The sequence below is a fragment of the Carcharhinus amblyrhynchos genome, chromosome 1 (genome assembly GCF_965287045.1).
Source record: "Carcharhinus amblyrhynchos chromosome 1, sCarAmb.v2.hapA, whole genome shotgun sequence".
Classification (NCBI taxonomy): domain Eukaryota; kingdom Metazoa; phylum Chordata; class Chondrichthyes; order Carcharhiniformes; family Carcharhinidae; genus Carcharhinus; species Carcharhinus amblyrhynchos.
The window spans coordinates 104,261,555-104,285,040 of NC_137324.1; the positions used below are offsets into that span (position 1 = coordinate 104,261,555).

The 23,486-nt window shown below is 42.5% G+C and overlaps 1 non-coding gene across 1 annotated transcript; it reads left to right on the top strand.

The window, feature by feature from the left end:
* The first annotated feature begins 22,547 nt into the window (after positions 1–22,547).
* LOC145350992 (U2 spliceosomal RNA) lies at positions 22,548–22,736 on the top strand. Its single transcript, XR_013888289.1, has one exon. It is a non-coding gene; the product is annotated as a U2 spliceosomal RNA (small nuclear RNA).
* The last annotated feature ends 750 nt before the right edge of the window (positions 22,737–23,486 follow it).

Sequence of the window (23,486 nt, forward strand, 5' to 3'; positions counted from 1 at the left end):
GCACTCACAGAAACATTAGCAGCTCCCTGAGTATTCCAGTTGTGATACAGTAGGAACCAAGTAAAATGCAGGCTTCAGAGTTCATCATAACACATAGAAAGTCATGTCACGGCAGTAGAAGTGCAGAAGAAAATTTAACCACCATTACATACATGGTTGTCCTTCATTCAGAAAAAAACATGTTGTCCAAGTTATTATCTTGTGCATCCTCAGGAAATAGCATTGAAAAAATGTCACTCCTTTCTGAAACCCTTCTTCATACAACAGAAGCTGGAGGGGATGACTCCAATCCAGCACAACAGTTTGCAGCTTAGTTGCAAAGTCAGCAGAGACAAAATGCCAGCTACTTCACATGATATCAGGAGGACGGTATTGTATGCATAGGGGTCACTGGTTCTCAAAATTGTGTGAAAAATAGTCCTGCAGCAGATTCAGGTCACTTGTATATTAGAATGGAGTCAGATCTCCCCTATTATATACATTATTAGCACAGTCCTTGGCTTCAGAGGGAACTGGCATATTGCCTGTGGTGTCATTCGACCTGAAGATTTTATCCTAATGTCAGTTAACACATCTGATCTGATTGATGCCCACGATTTTCTGACCGTTTTAGACCAAAATCATCGAGAGACAAACCTGAATTCCTGACTGTACTCCCAATCGGCAAAGGAGTGTGCACGAAGCATAAATTTTCAAAATTATCCCAAAATATTATTTGAACCATTAAAAGTACCTTTTATGTTTTAGTCATTATCAAAAATAAACACAATCACTCATAACCAAACAATTTGGACCACTTGAATGTTCACGCTGAGAATCAGTTGAATGGCACTATTGCCATCTACTGGCACAATTTTGAAATAACAGAAGCCTACACCAGGGTAAGAAAAACATTAGAAATACAAAGCAGATCTCTTGGCATCCATAAGTTACTTCAAAGACAACCCAACATACAGGATATTGCCTCTTTATTGACTCTTCAGTGGTGATGGTTTCTACTCATTCACAGAACTACATTTTGAAATGTCTCTCTCTCGCCCCAAGGACACGGACAACCCCCGAATCCCCCCACCCACCATGGAGCTCCCCAGAGGAATCTCCACTGACACTGCCCCTTTGCATTGCCCCAGTTAGTGTTTAATTTCTATAGTTCCATGCTTGTCATTGTTGTTGCATGTACACAGTGCATATTGGATGAAGGCATGTAAATTGCAGGAATTGGCATTGAGTTGGCATAAACAGTATGAGGAGATAGGGGGGTATGGTTGGGGAGCAAGAGTTGGCATTGGGTGGCATGGCGGGGCATGGAAGGGGCATGGGTAAGATCTTTTGAAATTAAACTTTCAAAGATTCCCAAATGCAAAACAAGGTTCACGGCTCCGCTATGGGAGTCATAGAGAAACTGGCCTTACTCCATGAAAATTGTGGGGTCCAGGAGATGCCTACTCTCATAATCGAGCAGACCACGTTGGGAGCATAGGGTGTGGGCTCACTACCTGTATCCTTATCCTATGCAAAAATTTGGGTTGTTGGGAATGGTGTGGGAATCCATTACTTTCAAATGGCTCTGGAGTTTCTGACTGTGTGAAAATCCAGGCCTAAGTCCTTATTCATAACCAAAAGATCCCATATTTCTTTTTGACAGCCTCCTTAGGTTGCTCTGCCCTCTTTTGTTGTAGATTCAACCGTTGGTCTCTTTGTTCTTGCACCCATTTTGAATGACACCATTTAATTCATATTGCTTCTTCTCATTCTTTCCAACTTCATACTTTGCTTTATCAAATGTCGTCATCCTGTGCCTGCCCAACCTAACCAATCTGTCTATGTCCTTTTCGAGCCTCTTTCTGACCAGGTGAGGTTTCCCTTCGCGCATTGCGAAGAGTTAATGGTAAACACATCTCTACCAATATTGTCTGCCTCGCACTCACTTTTTTAAAGTTTAGGTTAAGTTTAAGTGTATTTCTTAGTGTCACAAGTAGGCTTACATTTACACTGCAATGAAGTTAATGTAAAAATCCCCTAGTCGCCACTCTCTGGTGCCTGTTTGGGTACACGGTGGGAGAATTTAGCATGGCCAATGCACCCAGCCAGCACGTCTTTTGTATTGTGGGAGGAAACCGGAGCAACAGGAGGAAACCCTTACAAACATGGGAGAATGTGCAGACTCGGCACAGGTAATGACTCAAGCCTCGTCCCTGGCACTGTGAAGCAGCAGTGCTAATCACTGTGTCACCATGCCGCCCATTTCATGTGCCAACAAGTGTTAATTGGCTGGAGGCCAGATTTTCACCCCTCATTCGTGTGGAAGACTCGCCTCAGAAAGCTGCCAGACAATCTGATCGGCCAATGATTCTCTAGTCTCAGCAGCACCACTAGCTATGGTGGACAGGGCAGGAGCTGGAACTAATTCTCAGTATCCAGGTCCCAGGAGTCCAAGAACAGATAAGTATGAGGGTCTCAGTATGGGATAGGGAGAGGGAGGCCCTGGGGAGTGTGGGCAGAACAGGGCGGTGGTATTGGTGAAGAGGCCGAGGGAATGGAGGGAGGACCTGCAGGGGCCAGGCTTTTTGGGGGGCATCCAATGTTAACAGGAAGCCACTGATGAAGGTCCCCCTCCACCTCCCCCCTTTCAGCCCAAGGCCTGATCAGGGTTACTTTTCAGGCATCCCCCTTCCCTGAACTGCTCCCATCAGCCTGAAAATTGATGCTGGGCAGGAAACAGCCCTAAGTGGTCAATAATTAGCCACTTAAGGGTCTCAAATGGGGCAAGGGCAGGTGGGATTAGGCTTCCCCCACCTCAACGTAAAATTGCAGAGAGGTTAGGGCAGGCAGGAGCCTGGTGGAAAGGTCATCCCAAAAATCTTGAGGCCATCCCCTGCCTACAAACCACCAATGTGGGTTAGTAAAATTCTGCCCTCTATTTTCCTTTATTTTTATTTTGTTTATGAGTGATGCAAACTTTAAAATTATGCCCTCCAAATGAAAGTCCAGGTTATTACTGTATATCAAAATGTACAGAAATCTTAATAACAACCTCTGAGGGATACCACTATTTACTTACCTCCAATCAGAAAAACAATTGTTCACCACTACTCTGCTTACTGTTCCTTTTACCATTTTGTAATCACACTTAGCTAACTTTATGTGGTACTTCATCAAATACCAAGCATATACACGATATCTACCACGCTATCCCCTACAGCCTGTTGCTTCATTAAAGAACACAATCAAGTTGGTCATTATAAAATTAAATCATCAATTATGTCAGCATCTGTGGACAGATAAACAGAGAAATGTCTTTGATTTTACCAACCTTCTGGGAATAGGCTTAGAGGCTATGATATGTTGCAGGAAGTTGATGGAGGGTGTGCCCATTATTTATTTGTTGCCATGCCATCTTGCCTGTGTAGGGGAAAGTGGAGGAAAATTGACTCACTTTGGTGACCAATTAAGGGCCTCTGCCCATCTCGACTGGCTTTTAGCCACTGATAGGGATGGCTTTTCACCGCACCCCATCTGGAGTGGCGGGGGGGCTCCTTTCCAGCAGCTTTTCAACCTGCAGCAGAGCCCCTTACGGTAACATTTTCCTCACCCTTTTCAAGGCCTGCTTAACTTACTCTGACACCTCAGTTAACTGGTTGTGAAGGCGCACATCCATCCTCCAGAAGCAGCGCCAGCAGAGACCATCACTCCCGGTGGCACTGATTGGAGAACAGCCTTCTGATTGATTGATTGATCTTGAGGACAAATCAGCCTGCATAGGGCCGCAGTCCCAACAGCAACTATTTAATGGGCTACTGCTGACAAGATGCAGCCCCAGCTCCTATAGGACCCTATCATCATCATTAAATTCCAGGCAATATTTCAGGTTGATATCTTTTCACCAGAACATGGTTCACTTTTAACAAATCCCTGCTGACTTACATTTGCCAGCCCATGCTTATCCAAATTGTAATTAATTTTGTCCTGAACTATTAGCTCTAGCAGATTCCCCAGCATCAACATGAGACTTAAAGTAAAAAAACTTAATTCAATTTTACTTTGATAACACATTATCTACGCTACCCAGCAGTGAATTAATGTAAATTGGTATGTCTAAATAAAATAACATAAATCTTAATGAACATTTTGTACTAAAGCATATTTTATGTGGATATGTTTTGGGTTAGGCGCTCAAAGTGAGGAACCTGACTCACTGAGTGTGAAAAAATGGAAATATGTGATCATCCTGCATGGGTTTCCTTCAGGTGCTCCAGTTTACTCCCACAGTCCAAAAGACATGCTAAACTCTCCCTCAGTGAATCTGAACAGGCACCAGAATTTGGTGACTAGGTGATCTTCACATTAACTTCATTGTAGTGTTACTGTAAGCCTTCTTGTGGCACTATTAGATTAACTAACTAATTGTATATTCCCCATGGTAATGCCTCTACAAATCAGAGTTCACTTGCCAACCATTCAGCACTCTCTTCCCACTAATTATAAACTGTTGTTTCCTTTATACTTGGTATTCTTGCGAATTGTGCTGATGAATGCAAGATGAAAAACTTCAACAACATGTCTTTTTTCAGCAATAATCAAGTTCTGAAATACCAAGCAACTAGTTAAATACAATCCATGATGTGGAGATGTTGAACCAGTTGAACCAGAAACATTCTTCATCACAATGGACATCTTGGCACTCTACACCAGCATTCCCCATGACGATGGCATTGCTGCAACTGCCTCAGTACTCAACACTGACAGCTGCCAGTCTCCAGATGCAATTCTACAACTCATCCGCTTCATCCTGGACCACAATGTCTTCACTTTCGACGATCAGTTCTTCACCCAAACACACAGAACAGCCATGGGGACCACATTCACACCTTAATACGCCAACATCGTCATGCTCAAGTTCGAAGAAGACCTCTTCACTGAACAGGACCTTCAACCGATGCTATACACTAGATACATCGATGACATTTTCTTCCTTTGGACTCATGATGGGGAATTGCTGAAATCACTGAAACAACTACATGGTGACATCAACAAATTCCATCCCACCATCAGATTCACCATGGACTCCTCTCCAGAATCAGTTGCATTCTTGGACACATGCATTTCCATCAAGGACGGTCACCTCAGCACCTCACTTAACTGCAAGTCCAAGGGTAACTTCACGATGCTCCACTTCTTCACTTCCACCCTAAATATGTTAAAGAAGCCATCCCCTATGGACAAGCCCTCTGTACACACAAGATCTGTTCAGACAAGGAGAAATGCAACAGACATCTACAGACGCTGAAAGACACACTCGTAAGAATGGGATATGGCACTCAACTCATCGATTGACAGTTCCAACGTGCCATAGCAAAAAACCGCACCAACCTCCTCAGAAGACAAACATGGGACATGGCAGACAGAATATCATTCGTCGTCCAGTACTTCCCCGGAGCGGAGAAACTACGACATCTTCTTTGGAGTCTTCAACAAGTCATCGATGAAGATGAACATCACGCCACGGCCATCCCCACGCCCCCACTACTTGCCTTCAAACAATTGTGCAACCTCAAACCTCAACCTCAAACAGACCATGGTTACCCAGCCTTCAGGAGAACAGTGACCACAGCATCACACAACCCTGTCACAGCAACCTCTGCAAGAAGTGCCATCATTTCATGTGAGAACACCATCCACCAGGTACACAGTACATACACTTGCAACTCAGCCAATGTTGTCTATCTGATACGCTGCAGGAAAGGATGTCCCAAGGCATCACATGTCAATCACCAGGCAAGAGTGTTCCAGTTGGGGAACACTTCAGCAGTCAAGGGCGTTCAGCCTCTGATTGTTGGGTAAGCGCTCTCCAAGGCAACCTTCAAGACCCACAACATTGCAGAATCACCGAGCAGGAACTGTTAGCCAAGTTCTGCATGCATGAGGATGGTCTGAACTGGGATTTTGGGTTCATGTCACAATACCTGTACCCCCCACCATTTGGCCCGGGCTTGCAAAATCTTACTAACTGTCCTGCCTTGAGACAATCCACACCTCTTTAACCTGCGCTTAACCCTCTCTCCACTCACACTGTCAGTACCTATAAAGACTTGCGTTGCAACCATTATCTTGTAATTGTGTCTTTGTCTATAAATGCCACATTTGTGAAACCTACCTCTCCATTTACCTGATGAAAGAGCAGTGCTCTGAAAGCTGATGATTCCAAATAAACCTGTTGGACTTTAACGTGGTGTTGTGAGATTTCTTACTAGAATGAGGGAATTAAGTAGAGTGCATTTGCTACACTATATTAACTCAAAATTATTACAGCTCTTCATTGTGGCTTTTCTGTATCTGGTTGATGTTCTGCAATGACAAAGCTGGAAAAATAAATACTTCTATTGAGAGCTTCTATTTCATCAGCTTCCAACCCACATTCAGCAACCTGCAATGAAAACTCTGCTCACATTCTGATAACTGTGACAGATTCCAATGTAGCAGCTGAGGCATTCTACAACTTTCTGAAAAAATCAGTAACATTTTGATTTCTTTAAAAAAAAGGGTCAATTCATCCTAAGTCCCAACATTAATGGTTCATTAAAATAACTTCAGGATCCAGATCCACATCTTCACCAAGAACTAACCAATTAGTTACCAACCAGCCACAGCAGCCAAAGCAGTGGCACCAAAGCTGGTTCTGTTGTTAAGCAGGGAGGGACAAAGAGGACTAGAGCAGTAGTTACAGGGGACTGTATAGTCAGGGTGCAGATAGGCACTTCTGTGGATTCCCGGATGGCATGTTGCCTCCCTGGTGCCAGAGTCCAGGATGTCTCTGAGCGGACAGAAAGCATTCTGAAGGGAGAGGGTGAACACCCAAAGGATGGGGTACATATTGGTACTAACAACATAGGCAGGAAGAGTGATGAGGTCCTGCAGCAACAGTTTAGGGAGTTAGGTTGAAAGTTAAAAAGCAGGGCCTCTGGGGTTGTAATCTCAGAATTACTGCCTGTGTCACACGCTAGTGAGGCTAGGAATAGGAAGATAGTATAGCTCAACACGTGGCTGAACAGCTGGTATAAGAAGGAGGGTTTCAGATATCTGGGCCATTGGGGTCTCTTCCGGGGCAGATGGGATCTGTACAAGAAGGACGGATTGCATCTAAACTGAAAGGGCATAAATATTCTGGCCGGGAGGTTTGCTAGTGTCACACAGGGAGGATTTAAACTAGTTTGGCAGGGGAATGGGAACCAAAGCAAAGGTGAATTAGCTAAAGGGAACTAGAGAGTAGGGCCAGTACGACACAGAGAAACAGCAGGCAGGGTGGGGTTACTAATCAAAGAGGGTCTGGTGGACTGAAATGCATTTGTTTCAATGCAAAAAGTGTAACAGGTAAGGCAGATGAACTTAGAGCTTGGATTAATACTAGGAACTATGATGTCATTGCCATTGCAGAGACTTGGTTAAGGGAAGAGCAGGATTGGCAGTTTAACATTCCAGGATACAGATGTTTCCGGCAGGATAAAGGGGCATATAAAAGGGGTGGAGGAGTTGCACTACTGGCTAAGGAGAATGTCATATCTGTACTGTGGGAGGACACCTTGGAGGGCTCATACAGCAAGGCACTATGGGTAGAGCTCAGGAAAAAGAAGGGTGTAGTCACAATGTTGTGGGCTTACTACAAGCCACCCAACTGCCAGTGGGAGATAGAGGAACAGATATGTAGGCAGATTTTGGCAAAATGTTAAAAGTAATAGTGTTGTTGTGGTGGGAAATTTTAACTTCCCCTATATTGACAAAGATTCACTTAGTGCTAGGGGTGTGGATGGGGCAGAGTTTGTAAGGAGCAACCAGGACAGCTTCTTGAAACAGCTGTAGATCATCAGGTGGAGGGGCAAACCCCGAAAGCTAGTGGGTTTACTATCAAATAAACTTGTTGGACTTTAACCTGGTGTTGTGCGACTTCTTACTGTGTTTACCCCAGTCCAACGCTGGCATCTCCGCTTCAGGGGAGGACCCAGAGGATTGAAAAATAGAAAATGTTTTTCCTTTGTTTAAGAAGGGTAGTAAGAATAATCCAAATAATTACAGGCCGGTGGGCCTTACATCAGTGGTAGGGAAACTATTAGAGAGGATTCTTCGAGACAAGATTTATTCCCACTTGGAAATAAGTGGACATATTAGTGAGAGGCAACATGGTTTTGTGAAGGGGAGGTCATGTCTCACAAACTTGATCGAATTTATCGAAGAAGTGACGAAGATGATTGATGAGGGCAGGGCAGTGGATGGATGTTATCTACATGGACTTCAGTAAGGCCTTTGACAAGGTCCCTCATGGCAGACTGGTGCAGGAGGTGAAGTCGCATGGGATCAGAGGTGAACTGGCAGGGTGGATACAAAACTGGCTCGGTCAAAGAGGAGAGGGTAGCAGTGGAAGGGTGCATTTCTGAATGGAGGGCTGTGACAAGTGGCGTTCACCAGGGATGATTGCTGGGACCTTTGCTGTTTGTAACATATATAAATGATTTGAAGGAAAATGTAATTGGTTTGATTAGTAAGTTTGCAGACGACACAAAGGTTGGTAGATTTGCGGATAGCAATGAGAACCATCAGAGGATACTACAGGATATACATCGGTTGGAGACTTGAGCAGAGAGATGGCTGATGGAGTTTAATCTGGACAAATATGAGGTAATGCATTTTGGAAGATCTAATACAGATAGGAAATATACAGTAAATGGCAGAATCCTTAAGAGTATTGATAGGCAAAGGGATCTGGGTGTACAGGTACACTGGTCACTGAAAGTGGCAATGCAGGTGGCATGCTTGCCTTCATTGGCCAGGGCTCTGAGTTTAAAAATTGGCAAGTCATGTTGTAGCTTTATAGACCCTTAGTTAGGCCGTACTTGGAATATCGTGTTCAATTCTGGTCGCCACACTACAGCAGGATGTGGAGACTTTGGAGATGATACAGAAAAGATTTACAAGGATGTTGCCTGGCATGGAGGGCATTAGCTATGAGGAGAGGTTGGTGAAACTTGGTTTGTTCTTACTGAAACGATGGAGGGTTGAGGGGCGACCTGATAGAAGTCTACAAAATTATGAAAGGCATGGACAAAGTGGTAGTCAGAAGCTTTTTCCCAGGGTGGAAGAGTCAATTACTAGGGGGGCATAGGTTTAAGGTGTGAGGGGCAAGATTTAAAGGAGATGTACAAGGCAGATTTTTTACCCAGAGGGTAGAGGGTGCCTGCAACTTGTTGCCAGGGAAGGTAGTGGAAGCGGATATGATAGTGACTTTTAAGGGGTGTCACAAGTACGCGAGTAGGATGGGAATAGAGAAATATGATCTCTGGAAGGGTAGTGGGTTTTAGTTAAGTCGGGCAGCATGGTTGGTGCAGGCTTGGAGAGTCAAATGGCCTGTTCCTGTGCTGTAATTTTCTTTGCTCTTTGTTCTTTTTTCAATTCTTCTTTGGGCCCTGTCCTATCTATGTACCACATTTCGTTAAAATCTGTCCGATTATTTTTCGAGAAGTATTGTTCACAGAGAAAAAGGCAAACAAACGGGTGAAATCATGACCTCTGCCCATCTTCAGTGGCAAAGATAATCATCTGTTGACGCAATTGAATTGATAACACTCAGCACAGTGGGCCTGAGTCAAATCTGAGATTTCAACTATTATTGTAGATTTTCTTATAGTTCATCTGATTTATCATTATAACATGATTATAAATCAGGCAAACCTGACTGGAAAAGTAAACAGGTTGTTCCAATTCCATGCCAGTTTTCTACCCTATTGGAAAATTGCAAACCTTTCCAGCATGGTGTTTAGTAGAATCAGCAACACCTGGAACAGACAGACATCTTGCAAACATTTTATTGGTATTACGATATACAGGGTATCCATTCTTAATTACACCCAGGTCAGGTCCAAGGGTACATGGAGGCTCATTTATAGAACAGAGTAATGTAAAATGTATTTGAAGAATTTCTTGCTTTTGTTCACTTTTAATATTTTTGTCCTCCATATGCATATAATCACCAAAGGATTCCTTTTGGGAGTGCCCTTTTCTGGTGTTCTTACAAGAGGGAGACCAAACTGTATATTATGTTGCTTGCCGAGTGGTATCAACCTCTATAGACCAAAGTGAACATATCTGGTTTTGGTGGATGACAGGCAAATTAGTGGCTCTGATCACCAAAGGATGTTGGGACAGCAGAGCTGTTGGCACCATTGAAATATGGGAATTGTTGACTAACTGCAATATTGGATGTTTCCTTGGAAATGCCCCAACATCAGTATACCATGCTTTCAGTAGCATTGCAGGAAAGAAGGCATACCAGCATGATCAGAGCTGCTTAGTATGATTGGAAACATAAACCAAGAAGTACCAACCAGATTTAACACCTGTCATTGATTGTAGGAAACTATATTTGCAGAGTTCTGGTCATTAAACAATCAGTTGCAGAGATGTGTTATCTGCTAAAGGATAATTGCAGCTACCATAAAGCATAGAATACCCGCATATCCAGCATTGTAACAGTCAACCTTGGCTTGAAAACTGGTTCCAGCATTACAGGCATGTTGCATGCTGACCTATAGAGATGGTACCAAGTCGTAATGCTAAGATCATAAGACCATAAGAACTAGGAACAGGAGTAGGCTTTTTGGCCCTTCAAGCCTGCCCCGCCTTTGAATAGGATCATGGCTGATCTGACATTCTTCATGTCCACTTCCCTGTCCATTCTCCGTAACCCTTGCTTCCCTAACTGATCAAAAACCTATATATATATCAGCCACAAATATACACAAGGACTTTGCCACCACAGCTTTCTATGGCAAGGAGTTCCAAAGACTCAACCCTCTGAGAGAAGAAATTTCTCCTCAATTCAGTTTTAAATTGGTGCCCCTTTATTTCAAAACTATGCCCTCTGGTCCCACAAAGTCACTCTCCTCACTAACACATCAGCTAGTACAAACTTCACCTCACCAAGTGCTGGCTGCTCCATCACTTCCATGCAAAATTGTACGGATATCTTGGGGTTGTTTTCCTTTCAAATTGCTTGTTTCTTCTCATTGCTTCTCCCACTTGGTAAAGTCTGCGAATTAATTGAGATTCTTTATGGCCTTTCAGAATTGTGGTCATCCATTCTTATTATACCTTTAATTGGATCTTCTCTTTAAATCCCATTGCTGGGCTTGAATACAGAAACTAAGGTCTACCCTTCAGTGCTGCAATGACAGAATGCTGTGCTGCACTGTTGGAGGTTGCTGCCTTTCAGCTGAGACGTTAAACTGAGGCTGCATCTGCCTGATTGAGTGGACGTAAAAATAAAATTCCACTATTTCGAAGAGTAGATGAGTTATCACTAGGTGACCTGGTCAGGTTTTATCCTTCAATTGATATCACAAGAAGCGGATTATCTGATAATTATCATCTTGCTGTTTGTACCATGTTTCCGATATTAGAACGCTTCAAAAAGAATTTCATTGGTACTTCGAAATATCGGGTAGTGGTGAAAAAAACTAGACAAATGCAAATTTTTCTTCCCCCAGCTTTCCTGTCCAAGCAGCAGCAGTGGGCAATATGTGGACTCATGTGACACAATCTCAATTCCAGTATTTAAAGACACCTCAAATGTGCTATGGAAAGGAACTTGGACGGGATTTTACAGTTTTGGGATGAGCGAAGCCATAAAATCCTGGCCACCGGCTGCCGGCAAAATAAATCTGAAATTTTAAACAGCAGTAGACCCATGTCACAAGAAAACATAATGACACAAAGCAGTTCTGCAAACAATCAATCATCCTGGCCACCGGCTGCCGGCAAAATAAATCTGAAAGTTTAAACATTGCCCTTAAACAAAAAAAAAGTGTATATTAATTGCACTTGTATCATCACACTTGTTTGGTGATAAATGCAGAAGCAGGAATTAATGGTGACAAACTGGGGGTTGTTCAACGGGTTTGCAGAACTGCTTTGTGTCGTTACGTTTTCTGGTGACATGGGTCTACTGCTGCAACCTAGGTAACCTTGCAATAATAATGGTATCTCCGGCATCAAGGGAAGCAGTTTGAATAGCTGGAAAATGCATTCCCATTGTTGCACTGTCCCCTCTCCCTATGATCATCTATTGAGAAGCTGAGATTTTCACCTCATGCAGGTACAAAGCCTTGATCTTGTACACTGCAGTTCAGAGCATAGCAATCTCTGACCATCCCGGAAATCTTGGCTGTGATGCCTCCAGATCTACTGACTCGTTTAAAAGATTACCTTCAGCATGCTAATGGGGTTGTTCAATCACACATCTGGCGTTGGTTGCAAATTCCTATTGCCATTGGGATTCAATGTGTGGGTTTCTTATAGATATTTTGAACCAGGTTTGCACTAGTTATCCTTTGTCCCGAGCAGCCATCCTTTAAGTCTGATTCCAGGTCCAAATAAACCAAGGAACTTGGACTGTTGCAGGATAGATGCTGCCCTGGAATCTTGCACACAATCGAATAAAGATCTTTTTTGTGGTTTTACCAGCTGCACATTATTAGAGTGGAATCCTGACAGTTGACCTCTGCCTGGGAGACTCTGCAATATGTTTGCAGTGGAACCGTGGAAGGATTTGGAGAAAAAAGGTTGTGGCAGTGATGACATTGATTCGTTCACCTGGTCCAGCGTGCAGCAAGTCATAATCATAGAGTCATAGAGGTTTACAGCATGGAAATAAGCTCTTTGGCCCAACTTGTTCATGTTGCCCAGTTTTTACCATTAAGCTAGTCCCAATTGCCCACATTTGGCCTATATCCCTCTATACCCACCTTACCTATGTAACCATCTAACTGTTTTTTAAAAGACAAAATTGTACCTGCCTCTACTACTACCTCTGGCATCTTGTTCCAGACACTCACCCCCTCTGCATGAAAAATTGCCTCTCTGCACCCTTTCGTATCTTGCCCACTCATCTTAAACCTATTCCCTATAGTTTTAGACTCCCCTTTGGGAAAAGATGTTGATGTTCTCCCTTATCTATGCCCCTCATTATTTTATAGACCTCTATAAGATCGTACCTTAGCCTCCTACGTTCCAGGGGAAAAAGTCCCAGTCTATCCAGCCTCTCCTTTTAACTCAAATGGTCAAGTCCTGGTAGCATCTTAGTAAATCTTTTCTTTGCTCTTTCTAGTTTAATAATATCCTTTCCATAATAGGGTGGCCAGAACTGTACGCAGTATTCCAAGTGTGGCCTTACCAATGTCTTGTACAACTTCAACAAGACATCCTTACCCTGTATTCAATGTTCTGACCAATAAAACCAAGCATGCTGAATGCCTTCTTCATCATCCTGTCCACCTGTGACTCCACTTCCAAGGAGCTATGAACCTGCACCCTTAGATCTCTTTGTTCCATAACTCTCCCCAACGCCCTGCCACTAACTGAGTAGGCCCTGCCCCAATTCGATCTACCAAAATGCATCACCTTGCATTTATCCAAATTAAACTCCATCTGCCATTCGTCTGCACACTGGTCCAATTGATCAAGATCCCGTTGCAACCTGAGATAACATTCATCACTGCCCACTATGCCACCAGTCTTGGTGTCATCTGCAAACTTACTAACCATGCCTCCTAAATTTTCATCCAAATCATTAATATAAATGACATATAACAGTGGACCCAGCACCGATCCCTGAGGCACACCACTGGTCACAGGCCTCCAGTTCGAAAAACAACCATCTATAACCATCCTCTGTCTTCTGTCATCAAGCTAATTTTGTATCCAATTGGCTACCACACCGCAAATCCCATGAGATTTAATGTGTAATAACTATTATGTGGTACCTTGTCAAAAGCCTTGCTGAAGTCCATGTAAACAACATCAACTGCACTGTCCTTATCTACCTTTTTGGTTACCCCTTCAAAAAAACTCAATCAAATTTGTGAGACACGATTTTCCACTCACAAAGCCACATTGACTGTCCCTAATCAGCCCTTGCCTCTCTAAATGCCTGTAGATCCTATCTCTCAAAAGTCATCTTCTAGGGGGCTACAGTCATCTGCCATCACCTAATGTGGTATCCTAAGCTTCCTGACACATTATGGTTTGGTCATGTCAAGGGAACTGAATGTTTGCCTAAAGCTCTGTGAGCTACATGTCTCTGTTGGCCCCCTCTCTATTGATTCCTCTCTCTTGGCTCCTCTCCACTGAACCCTCTCTGCTGGCTCCTCTCCACTGATTCCTCTCTGCTGGCACCCTCTCCACTGATTCCTCTCTGCTGGCACCCTCTCCACTGAACACTCTCTGCTGGCTTCTCTCCACTGATCTCTCTCTGTTGCCGTCCCCTCAACCCCCCCTTTCCACTGGCCCCCTCATCACTAATTTCTCTCGACTGGTCTTCTCTCTAACTTGTGGGTCATGTTAATCCTCAGTCTAAGAAAGTACAAGTGGCATCCAAAGTGTAGCACAGTGCTTCGAGAATATAACCTCAGTAAAACGATTGTGAAGAAATTCCTTCTCTGTCACAGAAAATAGCTGTGGTACTATTCTGGATAGTTATTAGCGCATTTCCTTGAGATTGATTCCGCCTCCTCATTTGCTACTTTGAACTTACTTTGCTTCCATTTGTGAAATTCAAGGAGCCTGAGAAACCATTGAATCCAATCTTAAAATTCAATGTATATTGAAATACACTGTAACTCCTCAATACAAGATGGCCAGTTTGTGCACTGGCCATGCAGAATACCAATAAAATCATTCCACCGTACCCAGCTGCCGGTGTAACCCTATGCCTGTGTGAAAAGCTTTTATATCAGTATGGATACACTGCCTGCAATTAGTATGGTTGGTTGTTTAGGCTTAGCCTGAAGAAAAATAAAGCTATCTATTAATCAATTAGGGACAAGTATCCTTCCAAATTCCAATGATGAGTCAGCCAAACTCAGTAACAATAAAGTGCCCAGGCAAAACAAAATCAGAAAATGCTGGAAAATCTCAGCAGGCCTGATATCATCTGTGGGTAGAGAATAGAGCTGATGTTTTGAGTCAAGATGACCCTTCATCAGAGCTGAAGACAAGGAAAATCAGATGAAATTTATTTTGTAAGGGTTTGGGGGGGGGTGTTGTAATTGACCATGATGTCATAGATAAAGGAAGAAGGAAATGTAAATGATGGTTATAAAGACTGAGAATGGTACTAATAGTTTCCATTAAGAGATCAGAATGAGTAAGTGTCAGAACAAAGATGTAGGTTACCAAAGGGCAACCTGAGGAATGTGGCAAATGGCCCTAGTGGGGTGGGGAGAGCATAAACAAGGCAGAAAGTGGAATTAAAATGTGGACAAAGGAATATAAAGTAATAAAAATTGATTGATAAAATAAAAATAAATGCAATAAAATAAAATAAATGGAAATTGAGGTTTTTTTATTATTCATTCATGGGACATGGGCATCGCTGGCTGGCGAGCATTTATTGCCCATCCCTATGGAGCATGGATTCATGAAGGGAAAGTCGTGTTTGATGAATATACTGGATTTTTATGAAGATGTAATGAGTGCGGTTGACAGAGGGGAACCGGTGGATGTGGTATTTTTAGATTTCCAGAAGGCGTTCGATAAGGTGCCTCACAAAACATTGCTACAGAAGGTTAAGGTACACGGAGTTGGGGGTAAAGTGTTAGCGTGGATTGAGGATTGCCTATCTAACAGGAAGCAGAGAGTTGGAATAAATGGGTGCTTTTCTGGTTGGCAGTTGGTGAATAGTGGCATGCTGCAGGGATCGGTGCTGGGTCCTCAACTGTTTACCATATGCATAGACAATCTGGAGGAGGGGACTGAGTGTAGGGTAACAAAGTTTGCTGATGACACAAAGATGAGTGGGAAAGCAAATTGCGTGGAGGACGTGGAAAGTCTGCAGAGAGATTTAGATAGACTGAGTGAGTGGGCGAGGATCTGGCAGATGGAGTATAACATTGGCAAGTATGAGGTTATCCACTTTGCAAGGAATAATAGTAAAATGGACTATTATTTAAATGGTAATAAATTACAACATGCTACCTGGGGGTCCTTGTGCATGAATTGCAAAATCTCAGTTTGCAGGTGCAGCAGGTGATCCAGAAGGTAAATGAAATGTTGGCCTTTATCACGAGGGGGATAGAATATAAAAGCAGGGAGGTCTTGCTGCAATTGTACAAGGTACTGGTAAGGACATAAGAACATAAGAACATAAGAAATAGGAGCTGGAGTAGGCCATCTAGCCCTTCGAGCCTGCCCCGCCATTCAATAAGATCATGGCTGATCTGTCGTGGCTCAGTTCCACATTCCCGCCCTCTCCCCATAACCCTTAATCCCCTCTCTTATCAAAAACCCATCAACCCGCGTCTTAAAAATATTTAGCGAGGCAGCCTCCACCACTTCAACGGGCAGAGAATTCCAGAGATTCACCACCCTTTGAGTGAAGAAGTTCCTCCTCAACTCCGTTCTGAACCGCCCCCCCTTTATCTTGAGGCTGTGCCCCCTAGTCCTATTATCCTTTCTGAGCGGGAAGAGTCTCTCCACCTCTATCCTATCCATCCCATTCATCATCTTATACGTCTCAATGAGATCTCCCCTCATTCTTCTAAACTCTAACGAGTACAAGCCTAGTTTATCCAGCCTCTCCTCATAGCTCAACCCCCTCAACTCCGGCATCAGCCTAGTAAACCTCCTCTGCACTCCCTCCAAGGCAATTTTGGTCCCTTTATTTGCGAAAGGATACTTTGGCCTTGGAGGGAGTACAGAGAAGGTTCGCTAGGTTGGTACCGGAGATGAGGGGGTTAGGTTATGAGGAGAGATTGAGTAGATTGGGCCTGTACTCATTGGAGTTTAGAAGGCTGAGGGGTGATCTTATAGAGACATATAAGATAATGAAGGGGCTCGATAGGGTAGAGGCAGAGAAATTCCTTCCACTTAGAAAGGAAACAGAAACTAGAGGGCACAGCCTCAAAATAAGGGGAAGTCAATTTAGGACAGAGTTGAGGAGGAACTTCTTCTTTGAAATTCTCTGCCCATTGAAGCAGTGGAGGCTACCTCGTTAAATGTGTTTAAGTCACAGGTAGATTTTTGATCAATAAGGGAATTAAGGCTTATGGGGAGCAGGCAGGTCAGTGGAACTGAACCACTTTCAGATCAGCCATGATCTTATTGAATGACGGGGCAGACTCAAGGGGCTAGATGGCCTACTCCTGCTCCCATTTCTTGTGTTCTTATCTCTTATGTTCTATCTGCCCAAGGGCTGTTAAAATCAACAATATTGCAGTGGCTCTGGAGTCACATGTAGGTCAGACCAGGAAAGGATGGCAGATTTCCTTCCCTGAAGGACATTAGTGAACTAGATGGGTTTTTCCAACAATTGACAGTAGTTTCATGGTCATCAGTAGATTCTTAATTCCAGGTATTTTTTATTGAATTCAAATTCCACCATCTCCCATGGTGGATTCGAAACTGGGTCCCCAGAACATTAGCTGAGTTTCTGAATTAATAATCTAGCGATAGTACCACCAGGCCACTACCTAGTGGAAAAGACAGTTCATGATCTTAAGTTGTTGCAGTCAACGTTCAGTCAATAGGCTGTAAGGGGGCTAATCAAAAGATGAGATGCTGCTCCTCCAGTTTGCAGTGGGCTTCACTGGAACATTGCAACAAGCCAAGGATGGACATCTGGGACACGAGATCAGGATGGTGTCTTGAAATGGCAAGTGAGTGCCTTGGCATATAGTGCATATCTCTGGCTCATGGCTCAAATTATTGAGTCTGCCAGAGAGAATAGGTTGAACTCTAACCTCTCCTCGTTAAAACCCTGCTTACAAGGAAGTTGCATGAAATGACAAGAACCCAAAACAAGCAATAATGACACAGAGAGAGCTTTGAAGATTAAGAAACGTTAAAATGCTTTGCAAGAAGCTGCATTTATTTCAGACTGGACTTCAAGCCAGCTATTAAATATTGTGCGTAACTTACATTTCCATGAAATTATATGCCTAATATAAAAATAAAATACTAAAACAAAAGCATCTAGTTCTTTTACTGATCACTTTACTAATCAGCCGTTAATTCAAATATGAAAAATTGCAAATACAAGCAATTTGAAATAAAACCAAAATATTGCAGATACATAGTAAGTCTGATGGTTTGGTGGGCGAAATTTTGCCGTCACGCCTGCCTGAGGCTCATACGATCCCGCCAGAGGCCAACGGACAATGCCGTTCTGCAAGCGTCGCCCACTCCCGGAATCAAGGCAGGCATGCCGGTAAAATTCTGGCCTTTCCAGATGTAAAGTCCTTGACAGAGTAGCAATTGAACAGAAATCTCCTGCTGCTAAAGCTCGATGGAATGTTGTTTTATCAGATCACTTTAATAAGTGAGTTTGGAAAACAGCAACACAATGCTGTACTGGCTGTGGTGATAATCAACTGCAGCTTGCATTGGGCTGTGTTTATGCAAGTTACAGCTGGTATTTTTAAGTTTGAGTATCTACATGTCTGATACCACGCTGAACATAGACACTGTAGGCTGAAATTCAAAGAGATTAAAAATAACATTTTAAGGTATCTATGCAAACCATGGTGCATTGTGTGTGCTTGTACAGTTCATTTAATATTGACGCTAAGTTTAAAATTAAGAGAATTAAGATTTTTAAAAAAGAAGTAATTCTTCACAAAGGTAATAACTCAAGTTCTGAACTGAGAACTGTAACATTGTTAAAAAGAAGATGGCTAAGACTTGGCAAAACAGGGGAGAAAACACAGATGTGATATTTTGAGCATCACCATGTTTAATCTTGACAACTGCTGATGCCCACTTAGACATAAGGGAACACAGAATTGAATCTGTATGCTTCAGCTCCGTGGAAGGTTATTCTGACTTGAAATGTTGGCTCTATTCTCTCTCCACAGTTGAGATTTTCCAGCATTTTCTGTTTCAGATTCCAGCATCTGCAGTATTTTGCTTTTACCATATGCCCAGTGTTAGTTGTGGCATTAGCAGGAAATGCAGCGGTTGACATATTGCTCTAATTGAGTGATTAATGTATGGTAATCGATGACCTGTTTCTTCAGATCTGATATGCATGCACACAGCCTAGCCGTAGTACTAAACTAAAACATACAAGTTGGAGCTAATTTGTTAATGTGTTGTTAATATAGCCAGTTTTAATCTCACCCAAATCTAAACCCAGCACCCCTGCAGATTAAAATTCAGCCCAATGTCTCTTTCCAGTGTAGCTGCTGAGATAGTCAAAGCCAATTTTCTTCATTAAGATGTGAAAATAAAATCTATTTTCTAGAAATGTTGCCGGAAAGAAGAATATTAACTGCAAGGTAATAGTTTTCATATTTTTCTTTTTTGAAAACCTCCAGTGTTCCTCTGATATGGGGAATCAAGGGCACATTTATCAGGCAGATGTTAATGCCTGAACACTTTGCTGAAGTAATATTGCAGTTTTCTGTTCTTTGGAGAGAAAGAAAAGCAAGGTATCGCTTTCATCCAACAGCATGCTGACACATTTTGTTCTGGCTGCCACTGGATTCTCGGTGTCTGAAAAACAGGCAAGCGTAAGACACTAACTGGAATCAGATGGGACTTGAACCACTGAGTTATTTCATTTTAAGAAAGAAATTTCTCAGACGTTTATTGGCAATATCTTATGTAGAGGGTGAGCTGATGCGAAAGGCTTCCCTCTGCTGGCTGTTCCACAAAACTATTTCAAATAAAAGCAATGCAATGATTGAATCTTCGGGATCAGCTAATGCAATAATTTACAACGCCGGAATTCTGCCGCCCCGTCCGCTGCAGAACCGGAGCAGGCGAGGGGCAGACAGTGGAAATGTCCATTGATCTCCAGCAGGATTTTCTGGTCTCAGGTTGAGCGAATCCGTAAAATCCCACCCATAGAGCTGCCACACACTCAGCTCATGTGGCTATTTTAGAATGATAATTAGTTATTTTTATTCACACTCTTTGGAGAACAAATTAGCAAGGGAGAAACTGCACATAATCATCCCTGATCCTCCGTTCCCCCTCAAATTTAACAGCCCACCACTGCCCTAGTTATTTCCAAAGCACCCTTTTTCCTGTGTTTTATTAAACATCTTGTTCCATTCTGCTTATTTCAGATAGTTCCCCTGTGCTCTTTTAGACAGCCATTTGAGCATGTAAGTGAGCGACAGAGGTGAAAGGAAATATCTTTCTTTCTTTTCATTGTGTTCATCATTGAGCAAAGCACACCCTTTTTGTTTAATCCTTATCAAAACCTACAACAATTCATATTTATCAACCAAATTTAATGTAATAAAACACTCAAAGCACTTCAAAGGAATATCATAAAGTAAAACAACACTGAGCCATAAAGGAAATCTTTGGTCAGATGACAGAAAGCTAGGTCAAATATGCTGGTCTTAATGAATGTCTTAAAGGAGGAAGATGAGGTCAAGCGGTGGAGAGGTGTAAGGGGGGAATTCCAGAACTTAGGACAAATGATGGGGCAATTCAAGCCATGGAGCCAGAATTAGAGAATCGCAGAAATCTTGGAGGGTCGTGGAGCTGGAGGAGATTAGAGATAAAATCACTACAGTGCAGAAGGAGGCCATTCAGCCCATCAAGCTTGGATCAACCAAGGCCCTGTCACTGTAACTCCACGTATTTACCCTGCTAGTGTCCCTGACACTAAGCAGCAATTTAGCATGGACAATCAACCTGGCCCACACATCTTTGGACTGTGGGAGGTAACCGGAGCACCCAGAGGAAACCCATGCAGACACAGGGAGAACATGCAAACTCCACACGGATAGTCACCTGAGGCCAGAATTGAACCCAGGTCTCTGGCACTGTGAGGCAGCAGTGCTAACCACTGTGCTACCATGCCGCTCATAAAGGATAGCGGGGAGTGAGAACATGGAGGTATTTAAAAATGTTGTCTCACAGTTTAACCCTTGGAGCCCTGGTAACATCCTGATGGTGCATACCTTCCATGGTCACTATACTCTTTGTAAGGCACATTATCCAGAATTTTATGCATTACTGCAGAAGTGATCTAATTAGGGCGTTCTTTGGCTGTAAGAAAATTTCCTTCCCTTTAATGTAACTTTATTTTAGTTATAAAAGCTTGTCGATGGGTGTATTTGACTACCAAATAAATTGAAGACTTAGCACAGTTTACTGTGGGATGCAACTAATCCTTCCTTCTTTTTGAGTACAAACCTATTATCCACACTGTGGCCGGAATTTCACTGGTACATCTGCTCCGATTTTGGGGTCAGATGAGGCTTGGAGAATGGCATTCTCCATTGGCCTTAGGTGGGATCGTATGAACCTCGGGCAGATATGCCGGTAAAATTCCATCCTCCGTCTCCTGCCTTAACCAATCTCCTAACCAAGTCAATAATTTGCCTTCAATTCCATCAGCTTTAGTTTCAGCCAACAGACTCTTATGTAGAACCTTATCAAATGCCTTCTGGAAGTCCATAAAAACTATATCCATAGATATTTCCCTACGTATCAGTTAAGATATTTCCTTACAAAATTCAATTAGACTCATTAGACATGACCTGCCCTTTACAAATCCACACCATCTTTAAAATCAGCTAAAATATTTCCCAGTGTTTAATCACTCTGTCCTTAATTATAGATTTCAATACTTGCTCAAAACAGATGTTAGACTAATTAGCATTATAATTTCACAGTTCTTTTTTTCTTAAATAACAATTTTCCAATCTAAAATGTCAATTCCTGAATTCAAATAGCTTTTGAAGATTATGGCTGAAACATTTACAATTTCTTTACCTTTTTCCTTTAAATCTGTAGGGTTACAATCTTCAGGTCTGGGAAATTTGATGGGCCATAGTGACAATTTTTTTTGAATACTGTTTTCCTGCTTGCATTAGCTTTAATTAGCTATAATTGGTTCCTGTTGTTGAGTCGTTATTAGTTTCCTTGGAATGTCAGGTATATTACCCTCTTCCCCTACTGTGAACAGACACAAAGGAATTACTTGGCAAGTTTGTTATTTCCTTGTTTTCATTTGCTCTGTTACCTGAATCAGTTTTAAAACATTCACATAACCCTTTCTCCTGATGTACTTCTAAATCTTTTTGTGTTAATTTTGATATCTCTTTAAAGTTTCCTTTCATATTCTGCAGTTTTTGATATACATTAATGTTTTGGATTTGGCAGTACAGAGCACAACTTTGAAATTTAGTCTCAATGTAAATACCCTTGACAAAGTTACACCCTGTTGAAACATAACTGGGTTCCAGAAAGATTAATTGTTTATAACTGTTCTACTTGTTAAGTAGAATTTTTACAAATAGGCATATATTAAAATCAACTATTTTTCCAAAACTATATTTTATTCATTAAATATCTAAAAGAAACTTCAAAGCATTTCAATTTGACACAACAGCAAAGTGTAATGATATTCACATTTTCTACAGAGATCAAGATGCACTCTGAGGTGTTTCAATGTTTTTGTTAGAGTTCAATGCTGTTCAAATTATATACATCAGTCATGTTGCACTCTGAGGTGATGTTTGAATTTGATCACCAGGAACGGTATATCTTGGCCTTTTGGCTAAGATCAAGTGTAGTATCGACATGCTGCACTTGGTTGAAGTCATTAGGTTACATTTCAGCTTCATTTGAAGCAATTTTTTCAAGTGGCATCTCGGCCTTTTGGCTAAGATGCAAATAAGATCAAGCCTTGGAGGGGGAACTACACCTACTCCAATCAGCTTGGATCATGTAAATCAAGCCCAGGACAGGAGGTGAGAGCCCTGTCTTGTCAGCTTGGATCGGGAATGTCCCAACTTGTTGGGACTCTGAATTGGCTTTAATTTGACTTGATTGGATTGAAATAAAGTAAACAAAAAAAGTTACATTTTACTGTGTACAGTCAGGATTAAGCTTACAGTCTGAGGGGGTTTTACATGGTTACCCACCCTCAGTGTCCTTTGGTTGAAAGGCCTTACACAGTGACCCTTCCCCATTGCACCTCTGCAGCATCTGCCCCAAGCTTCAGAGCGTCCTTCAGCATGTAGTCCTGGATCTTGGAGCGTGCCAGTCTGCAACACTCGGTCGGGGACAATTCTTTGTAAAATCAACAAGTTTCAGGCAGACAAAGGGCTTCTTTCACTGAGTGAATGATCCTCCTGCAGCAGTTGCTGTTTGTCTTGGTGTACATCCCTGGGAACATCCCGAAGGGCACAGAATCCTGCGTCACAGAACTGCCCGGGATGAGCCCCAACAAATACTATTGCATCTCTCTCTCTAGACTTTCTTTGCAAAGGCACACTCTACAAGGAGGTGTGCGACTGTCTCTTTCCCCTCCCACAGCCACTTGAAGGACAGCATACGATGGTGCAGAAACTTCAGGCATTCCTGAAGGATCTGCCAGGAAATATCCTGCTCACCACCAGCCAAACTAGGTCTTGGTGCTTGTTTGAAGGTTCTGGCAATAATGGATTCTGCCAAATTACTTTGACAGTCTGCTCAGG